Raw genomic sequence first — 15532 nt, 5'->3', positions numbered from 1 at the left:
AGAAAAATAACAGGCATCAGGTTCTTGACAGCATGATAAAGCGACACCTCAACCAATGTGGGTGTTGGTGCTCTGCGCAGGACACAAATTCTTTTGACAAAAGTACTAGCCACAGATGGACATTCCATGTTGTAATCAAGGTTATGGAAGATTTCCAAACATACTACGTACAGTATTTTCTGTTGATGGAAGAGCTCATAATTACTATCATTCTTATAATTACTATCATTCTTGAGAAAATTTTGTCTAAAAGATAAGCTCACAAACAGTTAATAAGAGTCAGATTGGAGAAAAGTATTCTAGCAATGTGAAAACAAAAGACCTAAAGCATTTTGCATCAACACATTGTCTCAGTAAACACCTACAATTCTAGCCGTATTAAATTATATATTTCTATGTACATTGTACAGTATATAAAAAAAAATTAGACTCAGAGTCAATAGTAAACATTATCAAATATTTAGATTCATTAAGCTTAGAATTACCTACACAAAAAGATCACTGAGTGGAAAAAAGGTCCAAGATTGGCTAATCCATGAATCCTAAATACTCTGCATTCAGTATGAAATCCTACTGACTACACCATTTCCTCATCTGTTCTATATCTCTGTGAAGGCCATTAACAACTTCATTTTGTATTTGGAGAATAAATATCACCAAAAAAGTTGCAAGGAATGCATATTATACCAAAGTAAGGACAGAATACTCAAGGTCCAAAATATCACCAGAGAAATAATAGACAATATAAGGCTGGGCCCACTAAAAACAGCATTGACATATCTGTGTTGTTGATTACTTAAAAATCTGTAAATGATATCCAGTATATAACCTCCAACAGCCAAGATAGTAACTTTATTCTTATGAAAATGATGATTGGCCAAGTCTGGCAAAAATAAAAATCTGAACAAGTCTCTACCCCTATCTATTGTCAGAGTAGTCCTGGATCTTGGAAACTTCCATTCTGGACCGACCGGTGCCAACATAAAGTCAATGACCGTTGGTCTTAGGTGGAGAATCCTCAGATAGCAGGGCAGAGCTTTGTTGAAAAAAGGGATTTTGACAAAGGAAAAATCTATTTCTGGGGGAAGACCTGTGTCGCCAGGTGAAAAGTTCCTGTAGCTCACTTTTCTAAGTACAGTAGTACCTCGAGATACGAAATTAATCCGTTCCGAGGGGCCCTTCGTATCATGAGGTTTTCGTATCTTGGACCACATTTTACATGTAAAATGGCTAATCCGTTCCAAGCCCTCCAAAACACCCCAGTAAATTTCATAATAAAGCTAAATTGACCTATAAACAATGAAATACTACAACAATTTGGACCATTCAATACCTAAATTAATAAAAAAAAAATGCAAAATATAACCTGTAAATAGTGTATATTAGTGTACATGGTAACAAGAAATGAGGGCCTCAGAACCAGAGAGTCGTATATGCCACTTTTTAAAAAATGAGTAAATTGGCCTCAAAGTTTATCATTCATTACTCTGCTTCTAAGAAAGATATCGATTTAAACTTAGTTTCATATGAAAGCTATACTCTTTATAAGTTTTTTGTGAAAATTTGAAAAAAATTGTTGGGTGCGCTTGCGCGCTAGCATTCAAAATGTCTGCCAAACTCACATTTTTTTTAAATATTTGAGTCATAACAAGCACTTAAACCATAATTGAATGTGTTAAACGATAATAAAGTGTTATCATATTGTTGTAATAATGATGATAATATTAATAAGAGTAATAGTAATAATACTGGTAATAATAATGATAATAATCCTATTAATAATAATATTGATAAGTAATAATAGTGTGCTGAAAAGACGATACATTTTTGTGATAAGAAACCGAGTATTGCTAATGATAATAATGATAATAATAATAGTAATAATAATAACAATGGGAATAATAATAATAATAATAATAATAATAATAATAATGATAATGATGATAATAATAGTAATAATAATAATGATGATAGTACAATAATATTAGTACTAATAATGACACTGATGATGATAACCTTTCATCATCATTATACATCGATACTTATAATCAATCACAAGAAAATACTATAATAGAATAGTAATACTATTGTCATAATAATAATGATAATAATAATAATAATGATAATAATAATAATGATAGAAATAATAATATTATGATGGTTTAATAATGATGTTGACGATGATAACCTTGAATCACTATGATGTTTAACCATCAATAATACACAATAATAATATTATCATAATAATTTTTTTTTACTACTACTACTACTACTAGGGCCCCCATCCTTTAATAGAAGCTGCAATGTGAAGGGGACTTAACTCGATCAGATTGCAGTCTGTTAGCTCCAAACATCGCTACCAGCTGTGACCCTCATCCACTACTCTACTACTACTACTACTAGTACTACGACTATTATTACTATTCTAATAATGAAAAAAATGTTGCACGACATCACTATGCTCACTATCACTGCCAGAGGAAGACATAATGTACTCAAATAAAGAGTAATTTAGACAAAATAACAGCACAACACAACGGATAATCGTAAATTAAATCTCCCGCTATGATCACTGAAGTGAGATGTAAACATTGGCGGGAGATTGTAAGCTGCGCGGTGATTGGTCGATGCTTACACGCGCCTTATGGGGAAAAACGCTCATTGGCCTAGAATTCGCTACCCGCAAAGTGACGGGCGCTCTCATTGGCTTAATCAGCGCTAGTGATATGCGTCTATCTGGTCCTCATGAAGCGTCCGAGCGGCTGCCAGCACCGCTCGAAGTCATGTTCTTTCCTGTAGCTAAAATCGATAATTCCGACTGTCCCAGTAGGAATTTCGACCGTATGTAAATGGTGGAATGGCCTAGAAATGCCTCAAATACACAGAGAAAAGGTTGTCAAATCTACCAGTATGCATAACTCCAAATCCGTGGAAGTGGCATATACGACTTTCTGGTTCTGGGGCCCTCAAATATACTGTACGTAAAATGTGGAAGCTTACCTTTCGAGTGAGGCTACGTACATACTTAACCCTTAAACGCCGAATGGACGTATTAAACGTCGAGTCAAAATCTCCCCCGATTTCCGAATGGACGTACCATACGTCGGCTCAAAAAAGTTTTTTTAAAAATTCGCGGAAAAATACTTATAGGCCTACCAGACGAAAACTTTTGAATCACGCGCCTTGGGGGATGCTGGGAGTTCACGGATCAAGGCATTGTTTTGTTTACAATCGTTACGCAGGCGCGCAAGCGCGAATTTCTTTCTTATCGCACTAAAAAGTATCAGTGACACATCTCAAAAAATATTTCGTCACTTTGACATAATTTTTGCACCGTTTTAAATTATCCGTTACATAAAGTATTATATATGAAAATGTGCGCAATTTCATTTAGAATACAACAAATAAATAGTCATGATTGTAACTTTTATCAGTTTTGAAATATTTCCATATAAATAACGATAAGTGCCAAAATTTCAACCTTCGGTCAACTTTTGACTCTACCCGAAATGGTCGAAAAAAAACGCAATTGTAAGCTAAAACGCTTATACGTAGTAAAATTTAACTATTTACCTTAATTTTGCAAACAAATTGGAAGTCTCTAGCACAATATTTCGATTTATGGTGAATTTATGAAAAAACTTTTTCCTTACGTCCGCGCGGTAACTCTTCCGAAAAAAATCATACATGCGATTGTGGTAATGTTTGCACCATTTTAAAATTAGCCGTTACATAAAGTTTTATATATGGAAATGTGCGCAATTTCATGCACAATACAACTAAAAACAACCCATGGTTGTAGCTTTTATCAGTTTTGAAATATTTTCATATAAAAAATGATAAGTGACAAATTTTCAACCTTCGGTCAATTTTGACTCTACCGAAATGGTCGAAAAACGCAATTGTAAGCTAAAACTCTTATATTTTAGTAATATTCAATCATTTATCTTAATTTTGTAACAAATTAGAAGTCTCTAGCACAATATTTCGATTTATGGTGAATTTATGAAAAAAATAAAATTTTCCTTACGTCCGCGCGGTAACGCTTCCGAAAAAATCATACGTGCGATTGTGGTAATGTTTGCACCATTTTAAATTAGCCGTTACATAAAGTTTTATATATGAAAATGTGCGCAGTTTCATGTAGAATACAACGAAAAATAATTGAAGTTTGTAGCTTTTCTCATTTTCGAATTATTTGCATATAAATCACGATAAATAGAAAAAAACCACGTTCGGTCAACTTTGACTCTACCGAAATGGTCGAAAAACGCAATTGTAAGCTAAAACTCTTATATTTTAGTAATATTCAATCATTTACCTTCATTTTGCAACAAATTGGAAGTCTCTAGCACAATATTTCGATTTATGGTGAATTTATGAAAAAAACTTTCCTTCCCTCCGCGCGCGGATTCACCGCCATAAATCTCCGAATTGCGTACATCGAATTCTCGGAAAATTTGCTCCGTTTCATATTAGGCATTTCATAGAGTTTTATATGTGAAAATGTGCGCAATTTCATGTAAAATAAAATGAAAAATATTTGAAGGTTGTAGCTTTTCTCATTTTCGAAATATTTGCATATAAATCACGATAAATAGAAAAAAAACCACGTTCGGTCAACTTTGACTCTACCGAAATGGTCGAAAAACGAAATTGTAAGCTAAAACTCTTACAGTATCGTAATATTCAATCATTTGTATTCATTTTGAAACAAATTGGAAGTCTCTAGAACAATATTGAGATTTACGGTGAATTTTTGAAAAAAATATTTTTTTACGTCCGCATGTTACGAATTCGTACATCATTTTGTGATAATATTTTTCCGGTGTTGCTTTTATTGTTTTACAATGTATTATATATCAAAATGATTGCAATTTAGTGTACAATACAACGAAAAAAAAAACTCGTTAGCTTTTACCGTTTTTTGCACAGCGTGATTTTAATAAAATTATGTATGAATTTTTTATTTTTGCTACCATATATCGCATTATTTACATATGATAATATTATTTTTCATTTCTGATGATTGCATACTAAACTTCAGGCAATGACAAAAAAAGGAGCCAAAAATGAACTCTTAATCTTCAAAACTAAGCGCTCTGTGATTTTTTGAAAAAATTATTTTTCCCGCTTCGGCGCTCACTCAAAACCGGCTCCGGAATTCGGGGGAGTTTTTGATTTTTACCGCTTCGGCGTTTAAGGGTTAACTATCCAAGGAAGATTGCTTCTGCCTACTTTTCACAATGTTCCTGTGTGAGCCTTTTCGGGGGGTGTCTTCTACAAATAATTACACTTTATGAAAAGTGGCTTTAATTTCTGCCGTTTTTTTTCTTTTGTACATATGTACGTACGTACACTTTAAAAAATACACGTACACAATTCCTGTGTGAGCCTTTTCGGGGGGTCTTCTACAAATGATTGCACTTTGTGAAAAACGGCTTTAATTTCTGCCGTTTTTTTTTTTTATATTTTTATTTTTAACTTTTTTAACTTTTTTTTTTTACTTTTCGTAGTTTTTTTTTTTTTTTTTTTTTTTTTTTAAACAGAATTTCAACTTTCTGTTCTTTCTTTGCACCTCATGACTCTGTTGGCCCTGGTGTCCATCAAAACCCTGTTCAACCAAATGCTCTCTCTGCAACTGATTGGGGTACTGAATATTCGGCTGCTGACCCTCAACATAAACTGAAGTGCCTTGATTATACGTACTGGTATGCATGTTGTAAATAATTGGTCTACACCCTCTGTTTAGCAGGGAGTGGATATTCTACCAACCTTGCAAAGTTTCCAGTTATCCCATGAGAGAGACCTTGATCACTTATCCCATGTGAGAGATCTTGGTCACTTTTTTTTTAAATAACGTACACATTGACGATCCCGAAAACGAATACCGCGTGCGTACTATAACAATGCTGGTACCGAGTGGCCGAAGCACGCCACCACGTATACATAGTAGATGCATGATGGGAGGGACGCTGGCCAATAGGAGAGAAGGATTTCATGGCCGCGACTAGCATCAGGAACCAATGGGAGAGCAGGAGGATGGTGGCGAGTCTACTAGTACTAAGATGGCAGCGCGTGGCGCAATTTTCAAAATTGTTATCTGGGCGAATCTCGGACTTTCAGAAACCTTTCGTATCTTGAAAACTTTTTGTATGTAGAGCCGTTAAATTTTTCGTATTGGCTTTCATATCTCGAGTTTTTCGTAAGTTGAGCCTTTCGTATCTCGAGGTACTACTGTATAAATAGATAATAAATATACCAGAGAAAAAGCTAGCATGGTATGCTGAAGTTACTACCCTTAGCTCGAACACCCCAAGGGCGTCGGTATAAGCACTAGGGCGAGTGAAAGCCACTACTCACAGGTCTTCTGCCAATTAGAGGATTCCTCTTCAAAGTCCCTCCCATGGCAAGAGCCATTACAAAGGCTACTCCCCTTACCTTCCGCTCGCTCTCGCTACTACTACTACTACCCGCCCGCCATCTTCATTCCTGGAATAGACACCCAAGCTTGGACTGGTTAAGGGTGGGGAAAGAAGGGATGGGTTCACCGGGCGACACAGGTCTTCCCCCAGAAATAGATTTTTCCTTTGTCAAAATCCCTTTTCTGGGTTCGACCTGTGTTTGCCGGTGAAAAAGTACCAGAGAATTTCCATCCAAGCTTAACAGATACCAAACAAGTATGTAAAAGGGATAATGAAACCTAAGGTTCACTTAAAGAATAAATTTAATGCGCTGTAATAAGGCGGAAAACTTACTTACTTACTAATTACACTAGAACTTAAACTAGGCCTTAAAACTAGTAATTTTTGGGATCAAGCTGTGTCGCTGGGTGAAATGTCTCGTTAGCCATTTCTGATATATAAAACTAATGCTAAATATACCAGAGAATAAACCAAAGGGACTGACTGAGGTTACTACCCTCAGGCAAGCACTTTTTTATAATTAAAAAATGTCGTGTATAAACCAGGAGCGAGTAAAAACTGCCACATCTCCTTTACCCCATAAAAAGATCCTCGTCAACAATCACCGAAACCTGAGGTGCCGTTACACAGGCCGCCTCCACGCATCCAACCCGCACCTCCCCAGCGCCATCTACAACATCTTATGTTAGCACGGCGACGTCGTAACAACAAAATTTCATAGCTCTGTGTTTTTTGTGATTTTTTCGTCGCTGATTCGGATTTTATGATGGCATCTTCCGTTCCATCTAAGTTAAGTACCCAGAACATGTTTTGATTTAATCTTTTATGAGGTAGATCGCCGTTTTATAAGTCTACTGAGACTTTGTTATTGTAGCTCGTGTCGTCACACGGGCTCGTCCGCATGGCCGATCTGTTTTATTGCTAGGCGATATTTCTACCTATTATTTTATATGTTACGATCTGTATTCATGGTAATATTTCGAGTGCCTTTCTGTAGTTATTTCGCACCTTAGTGCTAGGATCAGGAATATTAACCGTTCCTTTATCTTTCGGTAATATATGTATTTTTAGATATATATCCGTTTAGAGGCATTCTTCGAGTATTGCCAGTTTAAGAAGTTTTCATACTTCTGTGTATTACGTTTTTTCAGATCGCGTATATATTTTTCAGTTAGAGCTTTTGCATTAATTTTAAATTTTTGTTTAGTGCCTATTACTAGGCTAGGTTGCTTTTTGAACCTCGAGTTTTGACAAGCCTATGTATTTTAGAAAAGGTTGGTTTGTTCTAAATAGTTTTATTACTCGTTCCTGGAATTTCGGACCCAGTGATATTCATTTAGTCTACGACTATAGAGGTTCTTTTAGACTAACCTAGCGTAGGTTACTTAGGCTAACATAACCTAGTAGGCCACTTCCTTTTCGCTGCCTCCCTTTTGAGTCTCTCCTCTTTTGACTTTGCACCAGCAGTCGATTAGCTGTTGTATAATAGCGTCTGATCTTGGTGAATGGTAGGCTAGTCCTAATTCATAGATCCTGCGACCGTTGATGTTAGTAGTTTCATAATAATTCATTGGACTTATTATATGCTAGTCATTTTGAGAGAGAAAGAGAGACAGTTGGGGTGTTAGCGGATGGGAAGTAAGAAACGTTCGGAGTGTGAACGGGTGAATCTGAGGTTAAGTTGGTTGTAACATAGTACATCTCTCTGAATCTCCAACTGCCGGACTCCGGGGATCGGAGTGAGAGATCGATCAATTATTTATGACATCTTCTCCCCTCTCCGTTCTATGTAGACGTGAAGGATTATATGAAGATGTCGTTGACAACCAATTATTACCTTTCGATTCATTTGGTTTTCATTTTCGAACAGTTTCGGGCCTTCATGGAGTTCCCGGATTCCGGGACCTCCGGAATTGAGGCACGAAGTGTGTGTCCCTTCCATAACTGGTTTATGTTATTGTCTTTACATGTATTTATGTTATTTCCTAATGATTTACATTCGTGGTAGGTCCGGAGATCCGGGCCCGGATACGTTTGAATTTCATAAGAAATTTTGTTTTGTTTATACTATAGTCTATAGTTGTTTCGAGATCGTGGTAGGTCTATTATCTAGACCCGGATACGATCCCGATGGACTAGTGACAGTATAACTTATATATGTATAGTTTTATTTTAGCTCTAACTGGTTTTAACGTTACCCGGACGGTGGTAGGTCTATTAATATAGGCTCGGATATCGTCCGGATGATGTTTTTAATTTTAACTTTAACATGTTCTATAATAATAAGTTTTATATTTTGACGGCTATTCCGGAAGTTGGTAGGTTCTGATATATGGACCCGGATATCAGCCGGAATTGCCAGTTATTCAAAATATTAGTTGTCTTTTCCGGTGTTTTCAACTAAAAATATTGTATTCCGGCGATGCCGGATTAATAATTTGGTTGAAATGCACACGGGTTAAGATATTTACTAGAGATAGTTTGAGCATTCAGTGTTTTTCCGAATTCAATTTCCTCCTCATTCCGGCGATGCCGGACTTCGAGTTGAGAGAGGATTTGATGTCGGATAAATATAATCTGTATCATCCAATCTTCCGGAGGTAATACCCCGGAATTTTGATATTTTAATGTCTAAAAGTCATCTATTTGGCTTAATGATTGGTTGATACTCATTTTCAATATCTCTTACAGATGTTGCAATGCGCTGAGGTGGGCTGTTCGGCTATGCTTCAACAGCCATACGGACATGTGGAATGCCGGTCTCACTCGGCATGCGCGGTACAAGTTCTGGAAGAGATAGTTTGGCATCATGAAAGATGCCAAGTATGTTATGATCTTTATGCACAGATCACGGATGACTTGGTAAGTGAACTATTAGTCTAAGTCATATGGTTTTCTATGACTTAGAAAATGACTTTACTTCATACATCTGCAGATATATGTTTGTCTAGGCCTGATCAAGGATTCTCTTTCAGGCTCCCAAGGAAGTGAAGGAAACGGCGCTAGTCACTCTGAAAGGCTGGGTAGGAGGTTTTGGTAGGAATGTTGGTAAGGCTCGAGCCTACATTCTTTCGCGGACAGTAGCTTCAGTCCTCTACCCTAACTCCAAGACGGCAGCGGTGGCAGAGGAAGTAGCGGCGCCGTATCTTCAATCAATTGGGGAGGAGTTTTTATGTCTAGATCCAGTAGAAGGACCCGAGGCAGAGGTCGTCGATGAAGTCGACAGTTTGAACTTGTCGTCTGAACCGATGCAGACGGATCAGGTAGGTGAGGCAGTAGCTAGCTCTCCTTCTTTCTCCTCCTCTGAATTTCCCCCTCTTACTTCTCTTACTCCTTCTCCAGTAGTTGTTCGCGTTCCTTCTCGTACCCCGCCAGGGTTCGAAGGTTTTGGGAACGCTGATGTAAATAAGGCAGCGTCTGTCCGGTCTACAGTGAAGACCACCAAGACCAAGCAGCTGCCTGCGAAGGTGAAGCCCGCCACCCCGGCTCCGGCGGCAGCGGACATCACTCCTAAGACTAAATCTAGCAGAAGCAGTAGCAAAGATAGGCCTTCACGGAGGACTAGGGAGAAACCCACTACTCCTTCACCTGCTCCTTCTCCTGCCTCTATGCTGTCGAGTGCAGTGGTGCTTAGTCCGGCTCCCGCTCTGACACCGACCTTAACAGCTCCAGGACCTTCAACAGCAGAAATGCCTGTTAATTTAGAGGCGTTGGCTTCTATATCAATTCAAAAGGTCAGTCAAGAACTTGCTTCTCAGGTAGCTAGAGATATGGCAGCCTTGTCAGGCAAACTAGAGTCCCATATGTCTCGCACTGACCAGTCGGTATCAGAGCTATCAGGCATAGTGAGTCAACACCAATTGTTGATGTCTCAGTCGAGCGGAAACCCTCAACTCTTGTCAATCTTGCCGAATGTGGCTAATTTACCCCCCTTCGAAGCAGGTAATCTGTGGCACTTGGCTTTTGGAGCCGTCTTACGAGACGGAAAACTTACTGTCGAAGGGTGCGGGACACGTCCTTTGGAAGACTTTGAGTTCCACCCGACTGACTTACAATCTCCCTTTTTAGGATATGCAAGGTTGACTAGGGAAGCCCTGGTAAGAGAGGACAAGGTTCCGGCGGAGACTCTCATCTTCCCAAGAGAGGCGGCCCAGTCAGCTTGGCTTAGATTCTTGAAAGAGATGGAGTGTGTCAATACCAAGATCACTCCATTCAAAGGAAAGTATACCACTTTCACGGTTCAGAAGAATCAACCGCTACCGTGCACCACGAAGATTGCCGAGCTGACCCTGAAAGCAGCAGAAGAAGATAAGCCTCTTCCACAGCTAAAGGAGACAGACTTGACGTCTTTGTTGGTACCGGAGGATCCGACGTATTGGCACCACACTCCGGAAACTTTTCAGAAAGGGAAACTAGAATCTGATTGTGCTTCCACTCAATTCAAGGAGAGACTTCTTAAGCTCCCCGAACATCTCATTAAGGCGGAGTTTGAAGCCAGATGTAGATTGAGTAGGTCACTCCACTCAATCACTTCAGCAGAGACGATCGCTTCGGCCTATCCGACCGCTCCGGAGTTTCAGGTCTTGACCAAGTCGTTGTTGGGCACGTTTCAACACGACTTGTTTGATTTTGCTGTGGCCCGAAGAGCCTGCCGGAAGTTTGTTCTGAGACCTGCTACGATCATTAAGTCGTCTATTTGGGGACCTTCCCTCTTTCCAGAGGAATTAGTAGCTCAGGTTACGCAAGAAGCAATAAGAGCCAACCAGACACTTGCCACCAGGTGGGCGCTTAAATTTAAATGTCCGGCAGATCCTTCTCCGGCAGGCACTCAAAAGACCAAACGTCCTAAAAAGTTCCATCAGAGAAGGTTCCAAAAACCTCCAACTGGGAACCAACCTTCCACATCCATGCCTCCACCCCAACAATCATATGTGTGGGTACAGGCCCCAGCTCCTCAGCAGAATCAGCACTCACAGCCATCTCCGGTTTATAATCAAACATATGAGGCAAATACTTCCTTTCAGAGGTATCCCCCTAGAGGTGCTAGAGGACGTGGCTCCTCCAGACGGGTTGGTGGAGGAGGTGGAAGGCTTGCAAGAGCCAGAACCTACAGAGGAGGCAGAGGTTCAAGACCATCCGGCAATCAATGAGATAGTCAAGGTAGGTGGGAGACTAGCACTGTTCAAGCACAGGTGGACATTCAACACCTGGGCACACAGTGTCATATCAAAAGGTTTGGGGTGGAGGTGGATAAACGGCCCACCTCCCCCACACAAGTTTTTTCAAGCTCGGACACCAGACTTAGTAGCTTTCACTCAGGAACTACTTCAGAAAAGAGCAATAAAAAGAGTCAGGAACATCAAATTTCAAGGCAGACTTTTCCCAGTTCCCAAGAAGGGCACGGACAAGAGGAGGGTGATCTTAGATCTTTCACGGCTCAATTCAAGGATAGTATGCGACAAATTTCGCATGCTAACCGTGACTCAAGTAAGAACCTTACTTCCCCGTGGAGCCGTCACCACCTCTATAGATCTTACCGATGCATATTATCATGTGCCCATAGCAAGGAACTTGTCTCCGTTCCTAGGATTCAGATTAGGAAAGGAAGCTTACTCTTTCCGAGTCATGCCATTCGGCCTCAATATTGCTCCCAGGATTTTCACCAAGTTAGCGGATGTAGTAGTCCAGGAACTTCGGAGCCAGGGAATTCTATTGGCAGCATATCTAGACGATTGGATAATTTGGGCCCCCAACAAACAGCAGTGTCTGGAATCAACCCACAAAGTTATGAAATATCTGGAGTTTTTGGGTTTTCAAATAAATCTTCAAAAGTCAAGACTGACTCCCAGCTCCAAGTTCCAATGGTTGGGACTTCAGTGGGACCTTCAGGCACACAAATTTTCAGTACCTTGGGAAGAGTGCAAGAAAATTGCGAAAGCCACAAGGCAGTTTGTAAGGAACAAAATAGCATCAAGACGGGCTCAAGAAAGAATTCTGGGCTCCTTGCAGTTTGTAGCAGTGACTCAACCGTTACTGAAAGCCAGACTAAAAGACTTCAACAGAATTTGGAGAAGTCGAGCCAATATAGGCTTAAGAGACAAACTTTCAAGGATTCCTCAGATCTTACGGAAAAGTCTAAAACCTTGGTCTACAGCCAAGAGCTTAGCAAAGTCAATACCACTTCAGTTTCCACAACCGGATCTAGTGATTCATACAGATGCATCTCAAAGTGGATGGGGAGGACATTCCCCTACTCAAAAGTTTCAGGGAAAATGGTCCAATACCTTCCAAAGATTTCACATAAACGTGTTAGAGGCCATGGCAGTTTTTCTAACTCTCAAACGATTGAAGCTAAAGAAAGGGATTCATATCAGATTAGTCCTCGACAGTGCAGTTATTGTTCACTGCATCAACAGGAAGGGCTCCAAATCCAAGTTCATAAATCATGTAATGATTGCGATCTTCTCTCGAGCGCAGAAATTTCGATGGCACCTATCAGCCACACATCTAGCAGGAGCCAGGAATGTAGTAGCAGATGCTCTGTCAAGGACATCCCCATTGGAGTCAGAGTGGACTCTAGACTCAAAGTCGTTTCAGTGGGTATCCAAACAAGTCCCGGGCCTTCAAATAGACCTTTTTGCCACGGAATCGAATCATCAACTTCAATGCTACGTGGCACCCAACCTAGACCCTCTAGCATATGCATTGTCTCTAGATTGGAATCTTTGGAAGAGGATTTATTTATTCCCACCAGTCAACCTCCTAATGGAAGTTCTTCACAAGCTCAGGTCGTATCGAGGGAAAATATAGTCATTGTTAGCCCCTGGTGGCCGAAGAGCAACTGGTTCCCTCTAATATTGGAATTGAAGCTCCGTCCCAGTCGGATCCCCAATCCAAAGCTTTCACAAATAGTACAAACCAAGAAAGTATATGTTTCCTCAAACATTCTCCAAACCCTAACTTTATGGAGTTTATGAAGTTTGCGTCTATGCATGATTCAGGTATTGATCCGGAAAACATTACTTTCCTGGAATCTGACAAGAGAGATTCTACTCTTAAACAGTATGATTCTGCTATTAAGAAATTGGTTAAATTTGTGAAAGAAAAAGAAGTGGAGGAAATGACAATCAATCTAGCAATTTCATTCTTAAAAGATTTGTTTGATCAAGGTTTAGCTCCCGGAACCATTACCACTATGAAATCTGCCCTTAAAAAGATTTTCTTGGTAGGATTTGGGATAGATCTAACAAACTCTTATTTCTCCTCTATCCCTAGAGCTTGCGCTAGATTAAGACCAGTACAAAGGACTCAATCTGTCTCCTGGTCTCTAAACGAAGTGTTGAGGCTAGCTGCCAGTATTGATAATGACTCCTGTCAGTATTCAATTCTACTAAGGAAGACGTTATTTTTATTAAGTTTAGCCTCAGGAGCAAGGATTTCTGAGCTATCAGCTTTGTCTAGAGATCCAGGTCATATAGATTTTCAACCTAATGGTAATGTTCTTCTTTCACCAAACAAGACCTTTTTAGCCAAGAATGAAAGTCAACAAGATAGATGGACCCCTTGGTCAATAGTTCCTCTTTCCCAAGACTCTTCTCTCTGTCCAGTTCAGGCTCTTAAGACCTATTTACATAGAACATCATTTAAGTCCTCAGGTCCCTTATTCATGAGAGAAAAAGGAGGAACGATCACTATGAGAGGTATCAAACAACAGATTCTCTATTTTATTAAACAAGCCGATCCTGACTCTTTTCCCCTGGTTCATGATGTCCGGGCAATTGCTACCTCTATTAACTATTTTCAACATATGAATTTTGAGGATCTTAAAAAGTATACTGATTGGAAATCTTCAGCAGTTTTCAAACGCCACTACCTTAAATCTCTTAATGCACTTAAATTCCCTGCCGTGGCTGCAGGAAGTATTGTAGTTCCTGAAAATTCTTAATTTCCTCTTTCTTTTATTTTACCTCTTTTCTTTCCCACTTGCCTGCCTCACCTAGTTGTTCAACCCTGCCTTCCTCTCCCTCGGGCCTTCTGTAAGCACGAGCGGAGCGGATTGTATTAGCTTGGTTAACAGAGATCATTTTGAATATGTATTGGAGCATTGTTAAGTCTGTTAAAGTATAGTTAAGTCTATGTTTAATGTTAGTTTTACATGTAACTTCATGTATTTATTGGTACATTCCTTTTTGAGTTTCTCAGTATATTTAAATTTGAGAAATCCCTTTTGGATAACAATACAAGTTGTACTTTACAAAGAAAGATTTATATATATATAGATATATTAAAAGAATTTACTTTTATAACTAATTTGTTTAGTTTTTCCTTCATTGTCACAGTATTTCTTTTTGCAGCTTGCCCATTTCTCTGGTATGATTTCACCCAGCGACACGGCTTGATCCCAAAAAAGGGATTTTGACGGAGGAAAAATCTATTTTTGGGTGAGGAGCCGTGTCGCTCGGTGAACCCACCCTTTTTAATTCATTGATCTCCCACCCAGTGTGTACAAGCTGTGGGTTGCTAACAATAGAGTGTGAGATGGCGCTGGGGAGGTGGGGGTTGGATGCGTGGAGGCGGCCTGTGTAACGGCACCTCAGGTTTCGGTGATTGTTGACGAGGATCTTTCTATGGGGTAAAGGAGATGTGGCAGTTTTTACTCGCTCCTGGTTTATACACAACATTTTTTAATTATAAAAAAGTGCTCGCCTGAGGGTAGTAACCTCAGTCAGTCCCTTTGGTTTATTCTCTGGTATATTTAGCATTAGTTTTATATATCAGAAATGGCTAACGAGACATTTCACCGAGCGACACGGCTCCTCACCCAAAAATAGATTTTTCCTCCGTCAAAATCCCTTAATAAAACAATATAATAGAATGGTATCTGAAGCAATATACAAAAGGTATGTACAGACAGATCAGTGATACCAATATGGTCTCAACACTATGTACATGTTCCAGTGACAGGATGGCAAACCAACCAGCCCGGCCCGGAAGAGAGAGGGTTGGCAGGGAATACGAGCGAGACAGGTAGGAAGGAGAGAGTATTTAAGGGAAAAAGGACTGACAAAAAAGGGCTAAGGGAAGGAGTTGATAAGACTTGGTCATTC

At 39.5% G+C, this 15532-nt stretch overlaps 2 protein-coding genes across 3 annotated transcripts in view; one reads left to right on the top strand and one right to left on the bottom strand.

The window, feature by feature from the left end:
- The window catches only part of LOC135195664 (uncharacterized), a 184731-nt gene that overhangs the window by 65690 nt on the left and 103509 nt on the right, over positions 1-15532 (top strand). The gene's annotated exons all lie outside the window — the stretch shown is intronic.
- The window catches only part of LOC135195661 (18S rRNA aminocarboxypropyltransferase-like), a 67018-nt gene that overhangs the window by 7293 nt on the left and 44193 nt on the right, over positions 1-15532 (bottom strand). The window lies entirely within an intron of this gene.

Source organism: Macrobrachium nipponense, chromosome 16 (assembly GCF_015104395.2).
Source record: "Macrobrachium nipponense isolate FS-2020 chromosome 16, ASM1510439v2, whole genome shotgun sequence".
In the NCBI taxonomy this organism is placed as follows: domain Eukaryota; kingdom Metazoa; phylum Arthropoda; class Malacostraca; order Decapoda; family Palaemonidae; genus Macrobrachium; species Macrobrachium nipponense.
Note: the sequence above shows the minus strand (reverse complement) of the source record. Positions and strands in the feature narration are given on the sequence as shown.